Source organism: Falco peregrinus, chromosome 1 (genome assembly GCF_023634155.1).
Source record: "Falco peregrinus isolate bFalPer1 chromosome 1, bFalPer1.pri, whole genome shotgun sequence".
Classification (NCBI taxonomy): Eukaryota; Metazoa; Chordata; class Aves; order Falconiformes; family Falconidae; genus Falco; species Falco peregrinus.
This window is the reverse complement of record NC_073721.1, coordinates 44,042,004-44,049,183: the sequence shown is the minus strand read 5'-3', so window position 1 is coordinate 44,049,183 and position 7,180 is coordinate 44,042,004. Positions and strand designations below refer to the sequence as shown.

Sequence of the window (7,180 nt, the reverse complement as noted above, 5' to 3'; positions counted from 1 at the left end):
TTACAGCTCAAGTGTATTAACCAACTCAACAAACATCTGTTGTGTGATGGTCTCTCATCCTTTTGTCTCTTTCTTCTGAAGTCAATTTTCACAATTTTCAGAGAACAACCCCCAAATTGTAGTCCTTTTAGTATTGTATGGCTTGAAATAACTGTTTTCGAAGTGAAAATGCAGTAACAGCAAAACAGAATAGCAATGGGCAAAGCGCCCATTCCTTCTATCTTTTCCTGTTAAATATTTCCTTCCTATTCTAGTTCATGCATTGAGTAGCAAAACTTACTTGTAGAACATTCTTCCTTTTCCATCCATGGCTGCCTATGGAGCTGTGCTAGGAACCAGAGAAGGGGACTGATCACGTTGAATCAGTCTGCCTTGCAGCACAGGCATAACCACAGTTATTCTGAAATGTCCAAGATGGGAAAGAAGAACAAATAATTGATGTTGCCACTGGCTGCTCTTTCTCTCTTTAAACTATTTTCTTGTTTGGGATCACGAGAAAGCTATTTTCATGATATTCCATGGAGAGAAACAGCCTTCTGGCTACAGCTTGCGACCAGTGTACGCTTGAAGCACAAACCCATTGTCCTCGTGCTAGTGCAAGTTTTGCACATTCAGAACTGCATGGATTTCACTTCAGCTGGCCACGTGCCCATGAAAACTATTCACTGCCAGCACAGGCAGATTTATATTTAAGGGCTGACTTTCTGCCTAAAAGGCAAGGATTTAAAATCCTTCTGTTACCAACTGTTTGTTAAAATACTTGTGATCTGAGGGCTTTAAGAAGAGTTGTATCTTTGTATCTGAAGGAATTGTTTGCGCCAGTGTCTGTTGTAGGTCATGGGCTAAATTCATTCATGGAGTAGCCTGACTGAACTCAAGTCATACCAGGAATAAGCTATCTTGTTTCTGACTGTTGCTAGATGAATGAAAGATTAGAGGCATGTGGATGTTAATGCAACATAAGTTTGAGTGCAACTTTGCACCCTACCAACTTCCCTGTGATCATTCTAAACGTACCTCAGTACTTCAGGCTACACTATAGCATGAATCTGTGAGGGTACCAGCAACAATTATCACCACAGCCCAGCAGAACAACCTACAAGTACTGTTCATTTGTCCTCATTTAGTGTAAGCAACAAAGAATCTGGCATCAGAATGAGTATGCCTGGCTCTGTGTTCTGTCTAGGTCACAGCCCAGACATACCCAGCCTGTGGAGACCCACATGGTTCCCATCTGCACGGTCAGGCTGGTGAGCAAAGCTGATGCTCGTCACGCTGTGGGCTGCTGCGCAGGGATCTCTGCAGGCTGATTCACCGTCTGCAGGCAATCTGCGGTTGAGTAATTGTATCTGCTGCCACCTGCCTTTTTGGCTGAAGTTGGTCTGGGAGTACTTGAAGTATATTCACGTGTCCTTTAGGGAAGATCTTTAACATTAAAATAAACAGATGTCTTGGTGGTTTCTGATATAAGTATTCTTTCCTGTGAACTAATACTACTGGTATTAGGGGGGTTCATATCTATTCAAAGTTATTTTATTCCCCTCTCCTCCTTTCATCCCACATATGTACTAGTTTTCTAGCATCTTACACATTTCACATGTGTAAAGAACGTTGTTGTTGTGGCTCTTGTCAGTGTGTTAAGCTGCTCATAATGGGATTTCAGGGTCATCATGTGAGTCTGGGATGCATCTGCATGGGGATATGCTGGTCGTATGTCTCTATTAAGAACTCTGTTGACAGCTATAGGCTGTTGGACTTTCTGAGTGCATTTTTAGGCATGGACATATCCCAACAACATAAATATAAGGTTAGATTCTAAGCTGCTATGAAACAGAGGTATCAGAAACTGTACCTTGCAGGCATTCTAGGCAAGAAACTTGCAGGTGGGCAGAGTCTTCCCTTCTGAGTAGTTGTTTAAATAGAGGAAGAAATTAGGGATGGGGTAAGAACAGAGAGATGAACTAGGAAAGCGGTGAGAACAATCTGTGACTACGCTCTCCCTAAATTCTCGTAGTCCCAGCTGAAAATTGGATGAAGGTCTGCTTTTTCTGCGATTAGGACACTGTTTGAACAAGCCTTTCTAGGAAGCGCCATGAGGTTGTGACGCAGGAGCTGGACACATGGACAAAATCTTTTCTATTGATTTGGGGTCCTGAAAACCTTGTCATACTACCAGACTGTAGATTCAGAGTACAGCCTGTAGGAGTGTAAGCTCCTGGATTTTGGGCCTATTCTTCCTTGCTAAACAAATTATTGGCAGCTTGCTCATCCAGATGCCAAAGGACACAGGCTGGCTACATTCACACAGGTACAGCTGGGTTTTCTGTTGTGTGTGACTCTTAACACATAGTTATTACTTTTTGCATGCCTTTTTTTTGTTGTTTTGTTTTTGTTTTCAGTTCCAGATGCTGGAAGTGGTGCAAAAGCTGTGTTGTAGCCCATCAAAACAGTGTTGTCATAGTACGAACATAAAGATGCTGCACACCATGGGTTGTGCTATGAACACATACTGGGAATTCCTGAGGGTGCAAAGTCTTCTGGAGCAGAGTCAGGTAAGGAAACCAGCCTGGTGCATGCTAACAAGCTCTGGAACTTGTGTTTCCCAGAACTGAGTCTGGGTGTTGCCCCGAAGGCTGCTAGTTGGCACAGAACACAATTGTGCATGGGAGACAGCTAACGGATGCGTGGTATTGACCACAAACACCAGTGCCTGAGCCGCTGGACTTCCCCTGTTCCGTGTAGCAGTATAGCCACAACCTGTGCAGCTACAGGGGAATTTCCTGAAGCTGGAGTTATGCTGTGCATCAGGGTGCACTCTGGGTGTATGAGCTAAAGACAAACGCTGGCTATCTAAATGGCATAGTGCAGTGACACACAAAGATACTTGCCCTGAGCTCGGTAAGAGTTTCCAAGCTAGTATATCATTCCACTTGTGTTGCTTTCCTTTCCTTTCCCAAGGCTGACTGACATGGCTGTGCTAAGCTGGCCAGTACATTCTGCTTGGGAAGGATGCATTGTATTGTAAAGAAAAATCCACTCGTTAGTCAGCACTGTGCTAAATTCTTTCTCTCTTGTACTTTCTGAAAATGTCTCTGTGTATTTTGCTGCAGCCTTTCTCTAGGGACTCACCTTATTCTCATCTCTCTCCAGCCATATTTCTCCCTACACTGTTCTGCTTTCCAGTACATGCTTCCAGTCACCATTTTCTCAAATTTGCCAGCCCTGATCTCTGCTCATAGCCAGCCCACCCACTTACAAATGCAGCTGCCTTTTGGAGTATCTGCGGTCCTCACTGAGTGGCTTCCTTGCAGACAGTCCTCTGGGGAACACCAGTAAGCCTCTCAAAATGTTGGGAGGAATATCGAATTCTCTTGCTCTCCGTTATGAAATAGCCCCCTACTAGAAGCAGAAATAAACATTACTCTTACAGGCAATGTATTCATTATTTGTGCCTTCCAGGGGTTCCTTCTACTGATACTTGCCTCTGGGACACATAAATCATTAGTTTAACTTGATATGTGTGTTTTCTAGTCTTCTGTTTTCAGGGCAGTGAATATGTTGGCATCCATCCAGTCAACCTCCCCATAAGCAGCAGTTATTTTGTTACAGCTCTCTTGAATGTAGTGTCTGTACATTTGTTCACATATTAGATTATGGTAATGTTAAAAAGAATATTTAACCTTGTTTCAGTCAGGACTTAGAAGAATAGTCTGATTTATCTGCTTCACGGGTGGTACTTCAAGCAGTTAATTAACCAAAGCATAAACATTATTACCTTGACTGTCTCTTTGTGTCTGCCAATAATGTTTAATGTTTCAAATTGAAATTGGCCAGAGAAATGGAAGAATGTGCTCAGTGGCTTATTGTCCTCTAATAGGAAATTCCACTGGTTCACAAATTCATACTGGTCCTGATCCTCTGTCTTCTTGCACTACTTTTAAGCCAGAAATTAATGTGCTGCGTGTTGCAGAACCAGAAACGGGCACCAGCAGTACCAAAAGCTTCCACAGTGGTATCACAGGTCAGTGCAGGCAGTCTGCATTTCCTGGGGCAGTGGAACATTGCCAGGTTTATACCTTAATAGAAAATCTTTTTCTAGTCCTAAACGTGACAATCCTGGCCATCTGACCAAAACTATAGCTGATATGTAAAAAAAAAAAAAAAAAAAGGTAAAGACGTATTACCAACCTGGACAACTGTTCTACTCTGACTAGCTGGAAACAGCCAGAAATAGGACATCTGAGATTTAGCAGAAGGAAACAGAACTGTGGTGAGCTGCTAGGTGTTTGGAGCACGCAGAGGGCATGCTTCCTCCCAGACTCCTAGAGGCAAGCAGCAGCAGCCTGTCAGCATGGGATGGAATTCACTGTCACAACGAACATCGTAACAGTAAATCAGGACAACATTTATCAAAATTGTGTGATTTTTTCCTCATAGGTTTCCTTGTGTCAGCTCTGTAGATAGGCAGTACCTTTTCCTTATAGTGAAGGGCAAGTGTTTGTGAGAGAGTCCTTCTCACACAGTCATAATGTGAAGTTGAGAACTAATGATGTAATGGGAATTGAACTGAACTGGAACTCTGATCTGTAAGTTTCCTTTAAAATTCATCTTGTGAAAGAGTAGTCCCCATGAGTCTTATTCCAGATTTAACCCTTCAGAAAAAAGCTTGGGGATGCAGATTTCTGCCTGCGTGACTTGATGCAATAAATCCAAGTGGCTAGGTGTCTACCTTTGATTGTTTAGCCTCAGGGTGGGACTGCACATTTGCCTGCCTTTAAAAATTCCCCTTGATCTTGTACAGCTGAGGAGCCCTCACTCTTCTGACAAGGTTGCTTCACATCTTTACAAAAGGCAGCCTTGCCAGCATAGCTCTCAGAAGTTTCAGTGGTCAGTAACCATGTTTTAATGTGGATAATCAAAAGGTCAAACTCCATTTCTTATAATCCCTAAAACTGGACTACTTAGAAATGAGTAGGAGATATTCCATTCCACCAGAACAAAGAAAACAGCTGAAGTAGACACTTGCTAGACTGCAACCCAAGAGCACAGTGTTAAATTGCTGGTTCAGACAGGGACTTCTTGTGTGACCCTGGCTAAGCAGCTTCAGGACGGGAATGTCCTTTGTGATTATTCACCAAGTAGGATAATGCTTCTGTCCTTGATGAAAGTGCTTTGGGAAGAGAAATATGGTGGTTTGGGGGCAGGTGGATTACCTTTTGCTCCTGGAATCCGGCAGTGAAAGAACTATTATTTGTTCAAAATAACCATAAAAAGCAGTGAAGTTCACTGTGGAAAGGAAAAGTTTTGCTGTAACAATCGTAAGCCTCCTAAGTGACAGGCAGTATGCCAGTCTGGTCAGAAAGACATAGCGATGATTGTATCTAGACAGTACAGTAAGCACCATTCGGTGTACTTCTGAAGAACCTTCAAAAAAACTTTGTTAGATTTGATATGTTGAGCATGGGCCCAAACCCAAGGCATCTGTACAACTGCTGACTTCTTTATTTGGCATCCTTCTGGTGTCTGACTGCAGAGGCCAGGCTCCCAGAAGTAAACTGGGTGCCTTGGCTCATGCTCATCTCATCCATGAGATTTCTGTCTCCTAGTCTTAGCTCACTTGCAGTCTCTCAGTGTGTTCAAAAGGATGGGAGAATAAAAGGGAGACACAGCGGGGGGAGGAAATCCGTTTCAATTTAGAAACCATCTGGGCACCACAAATGCTATCAGAAAAAGATCTCAAGTAAGATCCAGGAAAAGGGATTCTTCACACTCAAGTAAACAGTTCAATATCCATTTGGAACATGTCATTTTAACTGAAGAGACTCTTGGCTTGCTCTGCACTTAAAGCTTGCCAAGGCCATGGGTGAAAGGGCAGCTTGGGAAAAAGATTGTTTGAGTTTGCTTGCTAACAGCACTTCAGAAATAATGGGTTGTGAATGATGCATAAGGTTGGACAAGGCCTGTGAACCATCCGTCATCTCGTACGTGGAGTCTTTCTGTGTGCAAGGTCAGATTAACATGGAGCCAAGATGAAATTGTAAAAGTGCTGAATACGCCTTAGTGTCCCTAAAAAACTTCTCTGGGTTAACTAAGTGCTCTTTTGAAGGCACCTAAAAGTCTGACTGGGATTTGAGTCATAACAAAAGAACTGGCCTGTGGTAGAAGCACTTATAAACCATCATGTATCTTCAGGTACTGCAGAATAAATTTTCTTAGAGTTTGTGGACAAAAGTCAGCTTTGAAAGGGCAGAAAACCACCCCACCTGCAAATCTTTAAAGTTTAAGTATAGTACTTCACTACAGGGTTTTTTTCAATCTTCTTTTGTAGGCTTTCAAGTATAAACCCATCATGTTAAATGAATCTAGAACAGCACTTGACATTTTAAAAGGCTGATTGACCTAAGTTGCTGGGGCTTTTTCAGACTGCAAGTTCATAAAATGAATTAGCATTTGCACTCTTCATTCTGATTTTCAACAGGAAAAGCATGTGATGTATTTAATGTTTTCAACAGACAGCAAGAAGACATCAGGGCAGAAAGACAGGGCACCACTTCCCATTAATTTCTGGAAAACAGAGGAATAACGAGACATGTCTTTTCCAGCAGCAAAGCTCATTGAAGACATTTCAAATTGCATACTGCCGTTTATATGCCTTTGGTAGCACTGAGACAACTGTCCACACATAGTTTTGAACAAGATTGCTGAAGTGATCTCATCCAAAAATAACTTTTGTTTAAGGAGTTTGAGCCAGGTCAGTGTGTGCCTTCGGAAGGCATCGTGCAGACCCAAAGGGAATGGGACAGGTGGTGGCAGCAGCCAGCAGTCTGGGTGGACATGAGACCTTCCTAAACTGTCCAGAAAAAAACACATCATCAGGCAACACTATAACTTTTTGATTCTTAGGCTACTCTGAGCAAGTGATTTCTCAGAAACTTGTCGTAACACAGTGGACTTCATTTTGTGTTTGCAATGGTGACATCTTCATTTTCCTTATTCAGAGAACTTCTACCTTTAACAGTGACATAGGTTGGAGGGGTATGTTCAGCTAGATCTCCAGTGTAAAATCTAAGGACGAGATTATGATTTCTTTATACATGTTCAGTAGTACTTGATTAACCATTAAACCTTCCCCTTGAAAAGAAGAAATATGTTCATGGAGTTCTACATCATGAAGGACAAG

At 42.4% G+C, this 7,180-nt stretch overlaps 1 long non-coding RNA gene across 1 annotated transcript; it reads left to right on the top strand.

The window, feature by feature from the left end:
- Nucleotides 1-2,180: 2,180 nt before the first annotated feature.
- LOC114010473 (uncharacterized) lies at nucleotides 2,181-6,555 on the top strand. The gene is made up of 3 exons (XR_003551893.1): nucleotides 2,181-2,308; nucleotides 2,406-2,552; nucleotides 6,479-6,555. It is a non-coding gene; the product is annotated as an uncharacterized LOC114010473 (long non-coding RNA).
- The last annotated feature ends 625 nt before the right edge of the window (nucleotides 6,556-7,180 follow it).